Raw genomic sequence first — 15,947 nt, forward strand, 5'->3', positions numbered from 1 at the left:
TACACCAGCCTCAGAACCGACGAACCACCTGCCAAGAATGACCGCCCTCACCTGCAATACATACTACTGAACACCCTCTATGCGCGCAAACACGCTGTCGAGCTCTGGGACCTGCTAGTTTCAACATCCCCTTACGTAGCATTCCTGACAGAGACCTGGTTGAACAGCTCCTCCGCATCCGACATCGCCATAGCCGTACCAGACGGCTACAAGATCACCCGCAAAGAGAGCCACAATGGAATTGGAGGAGGAATCGCCATTGTCCACAATAACAGCATCAGGTTCTCGACTAGCACCGACGATGCGCTCAGCTCCGCCGAACACATGCACTTCCAGATCCACACAGATCCCAACTCCACCCTCAGAGGCACCCTCATCTACCGACCCCCCAGACCCCATCCCCAGTTCAGCAACTCCATTGCCTACTTCATCAGCATGCACGCCCTGACCTCCACTGACTACATCCTCCTCGGAGACCTGAACTTTCATCTTGAGAACAACAATGACAACAACTCCACAACCCTGATCGATAACTTCGCCAACCTCGGACTAAAGCAACTTGTCACAACGCCCTCCTACTCCGCTGGCCACATGCTCGACCCCATCTTCTCCTCGAGCCCGAACGTATCCTTCAGCCACACCACCAAACTCCTCTCGACTAACCACCGCTACATCCACTTCACCTTTCAGAAACCCACCACACACCATCACACCCAACAGATCCCCGGCCGCTGCTGGAGCAAAATCACCGAAGACCAAGTACCTGCAAACCTCGCTCTCAGCCCACTCACTGAACCCTCCAACAAAGACGAGGCTGGCCACAGCCTCAGATGCTGGATCGAAGACTGTGCCAACCCCCTAGCCCCGCTGAAGACCCCCCCCCCCCCGCAGAGACACATCAAGAGGGCCTGCTGGTTCACCCCAGAACTCCTAGCCTCCAAGCAAGCCTGCCAGAAATTAGAGAAAAAATGGCACAGCGAACAAACTCCGGACAACCGTGCAGCACGCAAGGACGCCATCCGCAACTACCACCACCTCATCAGGGCGGCCAAGAGAACCTCGTTCAAAGACCTCCTCGACAACAACGCACACAATAGCAAGGAGCTCTTCAACATCGTAAAGGAACTCTCCAACCCCAGCTCCAACACCAATGACATCCCATCATCAAAAGCCCTGTGCGATTCCCTCGCCACCTTCTTCCACAGAAAGATAGCAGACATCCATGACAGCTTCAAAACCAAGACAGACCCAACAGATAGCAACACAATAGACCCTCCGAACATCATCGACCACGACCCGCTACTAGCCTGGGCCAGCGTGCGCACCTATGACACCATCAAGACCAGGAGCACAACCCACTCCGGCTCTCCGTCAGATCCCTTCCCGCACCACATCTTCAACAAAGCAAGCAGCTCCATCGCACCCCACCTGCGCAACGTCATCAATCTCTTCCTCAAGACCGCGACCTTCCCAGAGAGATGGAAACATGCTGAGATCAATGCCCTACTGAAAAAAAAACAAAGCTGACCCTAGAGACCTCATGAACTTCTGGCCCATCTCTCTGCTCCCCTTCCCGGCCAAGGTCATTGAGAAAATCGTCAACAGACAACTAACCCGATATCTCAAAGAAAACAGAATCCTGGACCCTTCCCAGTCAGGGTTCTGCAGCATCTACAGCACCGAGACGGCCCTCTTCGCAACTACCAACGACATCAGGCCCCTGCTGGACAATGGCAAGACAGCAGCACTAACCCTCCTAGACCTCTCCGCCACCTTCGACACCATCTGCCACTGCATACTACAGAAAAGGGGGTGGTGATGAACAGAGTGTCTGAATTAAGCAGACCACTCTTACCCAGTCCAAAGATCAGGGCTTGATCCATCACTGTTATTTATCTCACTGCACCATTGCAGCTCAGAACCTGGCTATATGCAAATCAGTCTGTCCCTGGCCCAGTGCATCATGGGAACAGGGCAGACTAAACTACCAAGCCAATTCTTCACCAGAAAGGAGACAAGCTACCGGGGACCGGTTTCTGGCATTTCAGCCGTCTGCGGCCCGGCTTGCTTGAATCCTGATGGTGCAGTGAGAAAGGGACTCATGTCTGAGTATACCCTGCCACACCTATAGTGGCCAAAAACTATTCAGAAAAGGGGGTGGTGATGAACAGAGTGTCTGAATTAAGCAGACCACTCTTACCCAGTCCAAAGATCAGGGCTTGATCCATCACTGTTATTTATCTCACTGCACCATCCCATCTCAGAACCTGGCTAGATGCAAATCAGTCTGTCCCTGGCCCAGTGCATCATGGGAACATGGCAGACTAAACTACCAAGCCAATTCTTCACCAGAAAGGAGACAAGCTACCGGGGACCGGTTTCTGGCATTTCAGCCGTCTTCGGCCCGGCTTCCTTGAATCCTGATGGTGCAGTGAGAAAGGGACTCATGTCTGAGTATACCCTGCCACACCTATAGTGGCCAAAAACGATTCAAAAAAAGGGGGCTGAAATGCCAGAAACCGGTCCCTGGTAGCTTGTTTCCTTCCCAGTATAAGAATTGGCTTGGTAGTTTGGTCTGCCCTGTTCCCATGATGCACTGGGCCAGGGTCAGACTAATTTGCATATAACCAAGTTCTGAGCTGGGATGGTGCAGTGAGCTAAATAACGGTGATGGATGAAGCCCTGATCTTTGGACTGGGTAAGAGTGGTCTGCTTAATTCAGACACTCTGTTCATCACCACCCCCTTTTCTGAATCATTTTTGTCCACCATAAGCGTGGAAGGGTATACTCAGATGTGAGTCCCTAGCTCATTGCACCATCAGGATTCAAGCAAGCCGGGCCGAAGACGGCTGAAATGCCAGAAACCGGTCCCCGGTAGCTTGTTTCCTTCCCAGTATAAGAATTGGCTTGGTAGTTTGGTCTGCCCTGTTCCCTTGATGCACTGGGCCAGGGTCAGACTAATTTGCATAAAGCCAAGTTCTGAGCTGGGATGGTGCAGTGAGCTAAATAACGGTGATGGATCAAGCCCTGATCTTTGGACTGGGTAAGCGTGGTCTGCTTAATTCAGACACTCTGTTCATCACCACCCCCTTTTCTGAATCATTTTTGTCCACCATAAGCGTGGAAGGGTATACTCAGATGTGAGTCCCTAGCTCATTGCACCATCAGGATTCAAGCAAGCCGGGCCGAAGAAGGCTGAAATGCCAGAAACCGGTCCCCGGTAGCTTGTTTCCTTCCCAGTATAAGAATTGGCTTGGTAGTTTGGTCTGCCCTGTTCCCATGATGCACTGGGCCAGGGTCAGACTAATTTGCATATAGCTAAGTTCTGAGCTGGGATGGTGAGGTAATATGAATTTTTATGGTCAATTGTGTCCCCTATCGTAGACCCCACCGACTCCATGTACGTGCCTTAAGTACATGTATGTTCCCTCCACTTCCAGCTATGAAGACGCAAATACATTTGCGTCCAACGTTAACATGTCCTCTTTCAGATCCACCATGAATGGGTCAGATATTCGGTTCCTAAGTGTGCCTTGCCAACGTCTTTACATGGTGCACTTTTCATGTTTCACTAGCTCTGGCGAGTTAGGCCCTGATTCCTGCCATCGAGCCCTTTCTGCCTTCTGTTTCCTGAAAGCTACAGTCTGCTGCTTCCTGACCTCTGCCTTACTCCCTGTGAGCGAGCGGTGCTTGGCTCGGCCTGTTTGCCCGCCAAGACTGTATTCAGCCTTCAAGTTATCTGCCCCGCTCCTCGAAAATACATTCCTGTCTAGTAGTTTAGGAAAACATCTTCCCAGCTGCAGAGCAAAGGGCCCGGCCTCACTGTCTCCATGCAAGTAATTCATAGCTCCCGTTACCATGATAGGCCCATGGCCCCCTTGCTTTACACGTAGACACGTAGACGCATATGCACGCACTAGCAGTCAGTATAGAATAGCCTCTGCCCGAGAGACCTTTCCTTCTAGATAATACAGTTCCTCAAACACCAGATATTAGATATGATTTGGCATTAGGTTGTTCTGACACCCCAGACTTCTGTCTCCTCCTGTAGGGCTAAATGTCAAGTCCCCTTCACCCTCCAATTCTACGTCAATCACACGTCATGCTGCTGCGCGCGCATCTCTGCCACATATTTCTGCTGACACTGCAGGATTCTTCTAGGGATCCACCCACTTGTGACACCTCTATGTGACGTTTCTAGCACATACCTTCGTGTACGCCCTCATGCACGCCTTCTGTTACGCACATGTGTCCTTATCTCGTTCCTCTCAGCTGTTACGCCTCCTGCATCTATCTCTACTGTAATGCATTGACTATATATATGATGTTCTGTTATTAAAGTATTGTACATGTCCATTGCAATTCCCTTCCTGAACCCTTGTGGTGATGGATCATGATACCTGGTTCGAACCAATTCCACCAATTCCTTTTTAAGGAATAAAACCCCTTTTAAAACCTCAATTACCACGGATTCTGTCTCTTATTTTTGACTGAGTTATTCTTATTGAACTTTACCGCATAAATTAAGTATAGGTAATTTAAATTTACCACATAATTGGCGCCCGAACAGGGACCCCTCCCCCACCCCACGCGCTGGCGGTGCGTTGCAGGCACGGTCCCCTGCCACAGCCGGACGGACAACTACGCGTACCCGCAGGATTTCCTGTATCTCCCTCAGGCCAACGGATGTGACTGAGGCTGCGATCGACTACCAGACGAGGCGGTGAGGAGTGCGGAGGATCCCGACCAGAGCCTAGCTGAGAGAGCAAAGTCCGAGGTATTCAGAGGCCCACCAGTTCCGAAGTTCCGAAGTACCTACGTCACGAGTCGAGTCGATGTCCGGTCCAGTCCAGTATCAAGTTTCCGAGGCCTTCTGTTCCGTGCTTCCCGGTGAGTACCGTTGCTGGGGACGCATCTAGACGAGTGCATTAGTTTGTGCTCGGTCAAGACGGGTTTGGGTACACAGACCCGGTCTGCACTGTTTTAGCGGTGTATCTGTACTGTTTAGCAGTATATCCGGTCTGCACTGTTTTAGCGGTGTATCTGTACTGTTTAGCAGTATATCGAGTATGCAGGTAGCTAGTTTTATTCTAGTTATTGTTGTTCGTTTTCAAAATGTTCCAATGTGTTTTAATGTCGTGGTATGAGTGATTGTTCGATCTACATTATTGTGTATATTGTATTAATTGTGTCCAAGTCCGAGTAAGTATCAAGTACCAAGTAGCACGGCTGAAACATGCCGCTGTTCTCCAAACTAAGACAGATAGGAACTAGAAAAGGGATACTAGAGGAAGCTGTTCCCATTCCACCTAGGGACACACCAGGGTACTTTATGTACCACAAACACGGCTTAGATGCTGTATTATATCTCGATTTATGGGTGGATTACACCAAAGATTTAGCAGAGAATCAGAGATGGCCCGCTGCTGGGACATGGAATGCCTATTGCATCATGAGAGTAGAAGAAGCATTATGGAAAAAGAAAGCCAGACAGTCACAGAAAGATGCCATTGAGTTATGGCGGAAAGAATCACACAGACGGACAGAGAAAGCAAAGCCCGAGAAAATGTATTAGTAGAGGAGGGGATACGAGTAAAAGCAGAAAAAGTAGACCGACAACGAAACACTCTTATGAATGGTATGTATCCTCTTCTGGCCGAGGGTTTACCTAAGGCCACTCCGGAAATACCGAAGAATCTGCCCACTCCATTGGTTCCGACTAAAGTACGTCACAAGACCACAAAAGATATATTCCTTTCTTCCTATTTAGACGATGTAGCCCCCGAATATGTTAATATTCCGCTGCCACGCACACCACCTGCTGACGGCACTCCACCCCGAGATAACCTACCCCCACTTCCGCAACAACAAACTCCTCCTCCCGTTCCACATCCTGCGCCTACTCTCCCAGCCCTTCCGGCACCTATTCTCCCTATTATTAACCCACTAAACCCTTTTGGACCTGGCACCTCGGGAGGGGCAGCAGGAGGTTTTCAAACACCGCCACAAGCACATCGATTAACTTATAGGGATCTAGCACAACAACGTACACCTCAAACAGCGAATTATGACATACTTAAGGAACCTCTTACAGATTGTAGATATGATCCAGTACCCGGGAAAGACGACAGAATGATGTTATCATCAGTACGTCTACGACGAGTTGCAAACTGTTTAATGTTACTACCAGGAATGATTGATCACCTAGACAGAATATATCATTTTGTCCAAACGGGGGAAGGCCCTGAAAGTATTTGCGAGGCCATGGCATACCAGAAAGTTGACACTCAAAAAATTATATTACGTTTCTTCATAAACTGCTTGATAAGAGACCAAGATAGGCCTGGCGTAGACCAGGAAGAAATGAAAGCACTTAACAAATGGGGTCAGAATATAGCAGACGGAAAACATGATAAACAGAGTAGTATAGAAAATATGTACCAAAGGATCCGAAAAGCAGTAGAACAAATACATGAAAGGAGACAGCCTGAAAGAGAAATAGATACAGACAAGACTGAATCCTCGGGGGAGGAGGAACAACTAGAAACGACAACAGGAACATTGCAATTACCAGCTAGAGAAACGATAGCCTAGGTAGGTAAGGGAAGACCTTTTAATAATTCAATACGTCCGGTACGTCCAGAAAGTAAGAGATTTTTCAAGCTGCCATGTCAAATTTGAAATCCCCTGAACATCTATTTCAGGCTACTGATAAAATACTTCAAGAACGAATGGGGTACCATGTACTCGATTCCATGGATGAACAAGAATTAGCCAGGTCAGCAGTACAATGGGCTGACAGTTCTGATAAATATAGTGATGACGGCTTAGCGCAGACCTTTTTGAACCTTTCCCCTGACGAACAGAAATTAGCCGGAATATACATGATTCAGCATCTCGTTACGTTGTTTAAAGGCCAACATTCTGATCCAGGCCCCCTACCTGATATTTTAATAGAGCTACTCTCGAATAGATGGAGAGGTCTAGGTACCGACTTAATTAAAGTAATTCTAGAACATCGACACAGGTATAGTGTTTTTCTGAATACACAGTTTGTTCCAGCTCCACCCCCAGAAAGAAAAATGTATTACATAGACAGACAGAATCCCTTGCGAGAAGTACATCCAGTTAGGAATGATGATAATACCTTTAGACGCGTGTTTGTGTACACGCCCATAACTAAAATGGAACTGTTAGAAATGAAGAAACTAGTGCCCAGTCACGATAAAGACCCTGCAGGTTTCCACCGTGAAATAAAAGACATGTTACTCATGGGTGATTATACCTATCCAGATATTATGAAAATCCTGAAAGTATTATTGCCTGCCGGTGTTTACGAGAAACTGAAAGAAAAAGAATGGGAGGTGGGAGATGCAAAGATTGAGTGGGCTGCATTAGAGAACGAAGAAAATACTAGAACCCCAGGCCTAGGGCTTGGGGACAAAACTAAAGCATTACCAGGATTGTTAGTACAAGTATTGCCACGTTTGTTAGCAATGAAAAAGGAGGACTGGGATGCAATCTCAGCCTGTAAACAGAAACCCGATGAAGACACTAGTGATTTTTATTCCCGATTTGAGAAATGTTTTGTTATTAATAGTGGCCTGAAACCAAGTAGTGAGTCATACCCACACCTTTTTGTATCCAAATGGGTCGAAAATTCCTTGCCCCAGGTTAAGAATCGTGTTCTGAAAGTCGAGAGCACATGGCAAGCTAACACGCCTTCCCAAATGTTACAAATGTTACAGTACCACCAGAACAGAATTAGAGAAGAACATGATCACGAACAAAGACGTATGAAAGACACGAAAATGAAAATGTTAGTTGCTCAGTCAGTTCCAGCTGACGGTCAGAAAAAGGGCATGACACAGTCCAATAATTCAGCAGCTCCTGTTAAAGGGATATGCAACTATTGTAAACAGCCAGGTCACTATATAAACGATTGTGCAGTTTTGAAACATAACATAGCTACAGGTAAAACTAAAGAAAGGCCGCGTCCTCCTAGACAGGACCAAGTCCAACAACAAGTACCACAGAATATCCAGCCTATGCAAGCTTCACAACAGACAGTACAAACCGTAGCGGTACCACAGCCACAGCCCATTGCCGCAACACAACATGCAACGCAACAGATGTACCAGTATGCACAAACAGATTATCCCGATTATTAGCGATACACATGAAATAGCCTAGAGAGGAAAGTTGGCTTGCCCCTTATTGAGGTTCCTGTAGATCAAGAGGGTCCTTACGTACATAGTCAAGTGTTAGGACAAGATAGAAAGTTTTTGATTGATACAGGGGCAAGCAGAACAACTATAAGTCATGACGAGGTTCCAGGGGCACCCCTCTCAGGCTCACAGAATGTTTCCCTTGGATTTTCAGGCAAACCTATTGTAAATGAAGTATCGCAACCACTTCCCCTTGCAGTTGGTCCATTGACTCGTACTACAGATTTGTTATTAACGAAATCATGTCCAGAAAACTTGTTAGGTATCAAGACACTGAAAGCTCTAGGAGCTGTTATTTGCTGTTCTCCGGAAGGAGTAAGACTGTTTTTACGTGACTTCAAGGGTCACTATGTATTGAGAGATATTGATCCCAGATTACAGAATGTTCCTGCACATTTATGGGCGCAAGGCCCAACTGATGTAGGTTGTATGCACATTACACCATATCGAGTCACACTCAGACCAGGAGTAGTATTACCACGAATCCGACAATACAAGTTACCTCCAGATGCTGTAGCGGCTTTACTGAAAATCATTGACGAGCTCATTGCACAAGGAGTGGTTGTAGAAACCGACTTGAATCTATGTAACTCCCCCATCATTCCGATTCTTAAACGTACTGATCCAAATGCACCCCCAGTCTATCGATTGGTTATCGATTTGCGCGAATTGAATAAATGCATTGTACCACAATACCCTGTGGTCCCAGATATCTCATCTCTATTGACTGCCATTGATTCCGAAGCAGCGTTCTTTACTGTAATTGACCTGAAGAACGCCTTTTTTAGTGTCCCCATTGATTCGGAAAGGCAATACCTTTTCGGATTCTGTTTAAATGGTCGAAGCTTCAAATTTGCACGCGCACCTCAAGGATTCACAGAAAGCCCCAGCATCTACAGCCAAGCACTGAAAAGACAACTTGACAGTATACACATGCCTGATAGCACTGCTCTGTTACAGTACGTCGATGATCTACTGATCACCGCCCGCAGCGAACCTGAATGTGAGCATGCGTCACTGACGGTTTTGCATTTCCTGGCTGACAAGGGACACAAGGTGTCCCCTTCGAAGCTGCAATTCTGTGTTCAGCAAGTGGTTTACCTTGGGCACTTGCTGTCCAAAGGGGGGAGACAGCTAACACCTGACCGCATCCAGTTAATTGTAAACATGTCACAACCCAAGACACAAAAGGAGGTACGAGCTTTTATAGGCCTCACTTCTTACTGTAGACAATGGATCCCTCAGTATGCATTTCTAGCCAAGCCACTCATACAGTTGACAGCCCAGGAGGCAGCGTCTTCGACTGTCCTCCCATGGACTCAGGAACATACACAAGCTTTTGATGACTTAAAGAAAGCCTTATGTCAAGCACCAGTTTTAGCGACACCATGTTACAGCAAGCCTTTTACACTCTTTGTCACAGAACGTGAAGGTACTGCATTGTCAGTACTCACTCAAGATCAAGCAGGTTCACACAAACCGTGTGCTTATTTTTCTAGTACATTGGATCCAGTGGCCCAGGCTCTGCCTGCGTGTTTGAAATCAGTAGCAGCAACAGCTCTAGCAATCAGACAAAGTGATTCCATAGTGTTAGGACACCAATTGACAGTACAAGTTCCACACTCGGTGGAAGTTCTTTTAAACCGAACACAGACCCAGCACTTGACTATAGCACGACTGACAGGTTATGAATTGACATTGTTTCAGCCACACATAGAAATCAGACGTTGCAATACATTGAACCCTGCTACACTTTTGCCATTAAGTGAGACAGACCCATTGGCACATGATTGTATTGAAGTCATTACCATTACGACGAAACCCAGACAAGACTTGACAGATACCGCATTACCAGATCCAGACCTGACACTTTATGTGGATGGTTCATGCATGAGAACAAGTACAGGAGAATTAGTGCCCGCCTACGCAGTCACGACAGAAACTGAAGTCATAGAAACAAATTGTATAGACACCCTGTCAGCTCAAGCAGCAGAGCTCATCGCTCTGATTCAAGCCTGTATTCGAGCAAAGAATAAGAGAGTCAACATATACACAGATTCACGCTATGCATTCGGAGTAGTACACAACTTCGGTGTCCTGTGGCGAGAGAGAGGGTTCTTGACCTCTCATGGAGCCAAAATTCAACACGGTCCCCTCATTCAAACTCTGTTAGATGCAATACATCTGCCTACAGCTATATCCATCATGAAGTGCAAGGCACATACAAAAGTTACTGACACAATTTCCCAGGGTAACGACCTGGCAGACCGAACAGCCAAGCATACAGCTCAGACCCAGACTCACGCAACTGATCTGACAAAGACAATAGTTCAGACACCAACACATTGCATGACAGTTAAGGATCCCGCCCTAGATGTAATTGATATACAGACACATGCTACACCAGACGAAATCAAGAAATGGATTGAACTAGGAGGGGTCCAGTCAGATCAAGGATGGATGACGAAGGGAAAATCTACATGGTTTCTCCCTGATTCTATGGTCCAAGTAATCATTAATACAGTACACAGTCCTGCACATTTAGGAGAAAAAGCCATGTTAGACAGTATTCAAAACCTCTGGTTTAATAAACATTTACGAGCAGCAGCCAAACAGAAAGTGCGTACTTGCATGATATGTTGTCAGTTTAATCCAGGTAAAAGCATTCCCGTAGAGCAAGGTGGATTTCATCCTCCCGATCACCCTTTTGAAGTCCTCCAGATGGATTATATCCAGATGGAACGTTGTCGAGGATTTAAACATGTCCTCGTAGTTGTATGTGCACTCTCCCGTTGGACAGAAGCATATCCAGTCCCAGATTACACTGCTCCGACCACTGCCAAGCAGCTGGTTCGTGAATTTTTCCCCAGATATGGTTTGCCCCGCGTCGTATACTCCGATAACGGTCAGCCATTCTCGTCCGAGCTTATGAAGCAGGTATCTCTCCTGCTCGGCTATCAGTGGAAGTTCCATTGTGTCCGACATCCCGAGGCAGCGGGCCTTGTGGAACGCCATAATCAGACTCTGAAAATTCGCCTTGCCAAAATTTGTAGAGAGAAAGGAGTCGACTGGATAGTAGCTTTGCCAGTCGCACTCTTTTACATAAGAATGGTCGCACACTCCAGAACGGGGCTATCCCCGTACGAGGTGGTCTTTGGTAGGCCACCGAATATGTGGGGGACGCCCCTGCCTCGCAAAATCACTGATGTTGACTGTAATATGCTGACAGATTACCTTGCTTCCTTGATGTCTGCACTACAATCATGTCGTTCACAGGTTGCTGCCGCCTTTCCCGACAACACCGAGGTGAAGCCCCATGAAGTGGTTCCGGGAGACCTCGTCTACATTAGAAATTTCGACAGGAGAAGTCCGCTAGAGCCCCGCTGGCAAGCACCAAGACTAGTACTTTTGACCACAAGGACCGCTATAAAAGTGGAGGGCCGCAAGGGCTGGCTTCACTCGAGTCATATCAAAAAGTTCCATGGACTGCCGCCAGCTCTAGCCTCCCAGCCCGGCCCTCCTCCACAGACTGACTCAAAACTCCCCTTGGTCGAGAAAACTTCTTCTCAGAACTATAAATTAAAATTGAGGTCTAGCAAGTCAGACAGTTTCTTTGTTTAAGTCCTCCCCTAGGTGAATCGGTTAGACGAGTTTCTGACATGTATCCCCTAGACCCCAACAGAGAGAGAGATAGACAGAAACAGCTCAAGAAACATGAATATTGTAAATCTCTTCGCAGTCACTGCATTGTGACACTATTGATTATGTTTTTTCTAAGTCTTTTGATTATTGCTGCAAGTGTATTGTTGCATGTATACTACCCTATTTTCAAGCGTGCACATTCTTCCTTCAATATCACTGCCAAGCACTCTTTCAGTGAACTGCCCCCGCATGAATTGTCTTACCGATTTGCGCTGCGCAACAACACATTCATTAGTATGTTACATCATTCCCATCAGACCAGCAATGCTACAAATTGTTGGATATGTGGCCGACTCCCTCCCTATCAGAAATACAAGGGAGTTCTGCCCCTCTTTCCGTACCCGTTCACACATAATGGTTCCTGTGGCGCATGGTTTAGTTTAATTAATTCCTTAGATTCTGATTCCGTAGTTTACCAGGGTAACTGGGTATGGGGAAATCTGAACACAGTTCTGCATAAAGTATGTTTCCCTGACAAGGAGGGTCTTCCAAAAAGGACAGGGACTGATCTAGAAAATGAAGTATATGGATTAGGTAACTTTACACTTAACCTCATGATTCTGAATGTTGAATCCGAAACCGAACCAGTCCTACCTGCTATGTCCGTACTACCAGTCAAAGGTGAATTATGTGTCAGAAAGAATGGTTCAGTACACCTGGGTCGTAGTAAATGTACTACTGTGATCGAATTCAGTGATAAGGGCAAGTCTACATTTAAAGCTTCACGTCATTCTTACGTCGTTTGTGGTCATACCGCATATACACGCTTACCTCTAGATTGGGATGGCACCTGTTACATTGCATTCCTTCTGCCACCTGTTTTTCTAGCCCCTCCTGAATATCATAGGGATTCCCATCTAGTACACAATAGACCACAGAGAGATCTCCCGATTGTCGACTACACTGAAACGGCATGGGAGCAATACACAGACTTCAATAAAGGTTTCTTTCCCTACTTAGGTACTGTTTCCAATAGTAAATTGATACGAAAATTAACTAGAACCCTCGAAGCAGTGGTGAATGAAACTACTTCCGCCCTAGGTAACTTAACAGAGGAGCAGTCTGCTATGCGGATTGTTGTTCTTCAAAATCGTCTCGTCCTTGACGTCATCCTGGCCGATAGGGGCGGAGCATGTAGAGTCATCGGATCGAGCTGCTGTGTTTTCATTCCAGAAAACGCGCCATCAGTATAGAGAGCCATAACCCGTCTTCATAAGATTGCAAGTCAGATACACCAGAATCCAGGCACCTGGACTTGGTCCGGTTGGTTCTGGGGCGTGTTGTCAGCCTGGGGATGGAAAGTCCTATCCTTCCTAGGTATTGCCCTTCTCATAGTATTCAGTTGTTGCCTATGTCTGCAATGTGGGCCAGCGATTTGCGGCTTGTGCGCCACATCTTGTATTCCTCATTCAAGTCCTCATTCAAAACACCGTAAGAAGAAAGAAGAGCAAATGATGTTACATGAACAGATTGATAGATTAATGAGGATTGATATATCATGAAGGGTCCGTAGGGGACAAGGAGGGAATGAGGTAATATGAATTTTTATGGTCAATTGTGTCCCCTATCGTAGACCCCACCGACTCCATGTACGTGCCTTAAGTACATGTATGTTCCCTCCACTTCCAGCTATGAAGACGCAAATACATTTGCGTCCAACGTTAACATGTCCTCTTTCAGATCCACCATGAATGGGTCAGATATTCGGTTCCTAAGTGTGCCTTGCCAACGTCTTTACATGGTGCACTTTTCATGTTTCACTAGCTCTGGCGAGTTAGGCCCTGATTCCTGCCATCGAGCCCTTTCTGCCTTCTGTTTCCTGAAAGCTACAGTCTGCTGCTTCCTGACCTCTGCCTTACTCCCTGTGCGGCGAGCGGTGCTTGGCTCGGCCTGTTTGCCCGCCAAGACTGTATTCAGCCTTCAAGTTATCTGCCCCGCTCCTCGAAAATACATTCCTGTCTAGTAGTTTAGGAAAACATCTTCCCAGCTGCAGAGCAAAGGGCCCGGCCTCACTGTCTCCATGCAAGTAATTCATAGCTCCCGTTACCATGATAGGCACATGGCCCCCTTGCTTTACACGTAGACACGTAGACGCATATGCACGCACTAGCAGTCAGTATCGAATAGCCTCTGCCTGAGAGACCTTTCCTTCTAGATAATACAGTTCCTCAAACACCAGATATTAGATATGATTTGGGATTAGGTTGTTCTGACACCCCAGACTTCTGTCTCCTCCTGTAGGGCTAAATGTCAAGTCCCCTTCACCCTCCAATTCTACGTCAATCACACGTCATGCTGCTGCGCGCGCATCTCTGCCACATATTTCTGCTGACACTGCAGGATTCTTCTAGGGATCCACCCACTTGTGACACCTCTATGCGACGTTTCTAGCACATACCTTCGTGTACGCCCTCATGCACGCCTTCTGTTACGCACATGTGTCCTTATCTCGTTCCTCTCAGCTGTTACGCCTCCTGCATCTATCTCTACTGTAATGCATTGACTATATATATTATGTTCTGTTATTAAAGTATTGTACATGTCCATTGCAATTCCCTTCCTGAACCCTTGTGGTGATGGATCATGATACCTGGTTCGAACCAATTCCACCAATTCCTTTTTAAGGAATAAAACCCCTTTTAAAACCTCAAATACCACGGATTCTGTCTCTTATTTTTGACTGAGTTATTCTTATTGAACTTTACCGCATAAATTAAGTATTTTAACTAAATTAAGTTAACTAAATTAAGTAAATTAACTTTACCGCATAAATTAAGTATAGGTAATTTAAATTGACTAAATTAACTAAATAACGGTGATGGATCAAGCCCTGATCTTTGGACTGGGTAAGAGTGGTCTGCTTAATTCAGACACTCTGTTCATCACCACCCCCTTTTCTAAATCATTTTTGTCCACCATAAGCGTGGAAGGGTATACTCAGATGTGAGTCCCTAGCTCATTGCACCTTCAGGATTCAAGGAAGCCGGGCCGAAGACGGCTGAAATGCCAGAAACCGGTCCCCGGTAGCTTGTTTCCTTCCCAGAATAAGAATTGGCTTGGTAGTTTGGTCTGCCCTGTTCCCATGATGCACTGGGCCAGGGTCAGACTAATTTGCATATAGCCAAGTTCTGAGCAGGGATGGTGCAGTGAGCTAAATAACGGTGATGGATCAAGCCCTGATCTTTGGACTGGGTAAGAGTGGTCTGCTTAATTCAGACACTCTGTTCATCACCACCCCCTTTTCTGAATCATTTTTGTCCACCATAAGCGTGGAAGGGTATACTCAGATGTGAGTCCCTAGCTCATTGCACCATCAGGATTCAAGCAAGCCGGGCCGAAGACGGCTGAAATGCCAGAAACCGGTCCCCGGTAGCTTGTTTCCTTCCCAGTATAAGAATTGGCTTGGTAGTTTGGTCTGCCCTGTTCCCATGATGCACTGGGCCAGGGTCAGACTAATTTGCATATAGCCACGTTCTGAGCTGGGATGGTGCAGTGAGCTAAATAACGGTGGTGGATCAAGCCCTGATCTTTGGACTGGGTAAGAGTGGTCTGCTTAATTCAGACACTCTGTTCATCACCACCCCCTTTTCTGAATCATTTTTGTCCACCATAAGCGTGGAAGGGTATACTCAGATGTGAGTCCCTAGCTCATTGCACCATCAGGATTCAAGCAAGCCGGGCCGAAGACGGCTGAAATGCCAGAAACCGGTCCCCGGTAGCTTGTTTCCTTCCCAGTATAAGAATTGGCTTGGTAGTTTGGTCTGCCCTGTTCCCATGATGCACTGGGCCAGGGTCAGACTAATTTGCATATAGCCAAGTTCTGAGCTGGGATGGTGCAGTGAGCTAAATAACGGTGATGGATCAAGCCCTGATCTTTGGACTGGGTAAGAGTGGTCTGCTTAATTCAGACACTCTGTTCATCACCACCCCCTTTTCTGAATCACTGCATACTACAGTCACGCTTCCACGCCGCAGGGATCCGGGACAGGGCACTGGAATGGACCTCCTTCTTCCTC

Source organism: Lissotriton vulgaris, chromosome 5 (genome assembly GCF_964263255.1).
Source record: "Lissotriton vulgaris chromosome 5, aLisVul1.2, whole genome shotgun sequence".
NCBI classification, from domain to species: domain Eukaryota; kingdom Metazoa; phylum Chordata; class Amphibia; order Caudata; family Salamandridae; genus Lissotriton; species Lissotriton vulgaris.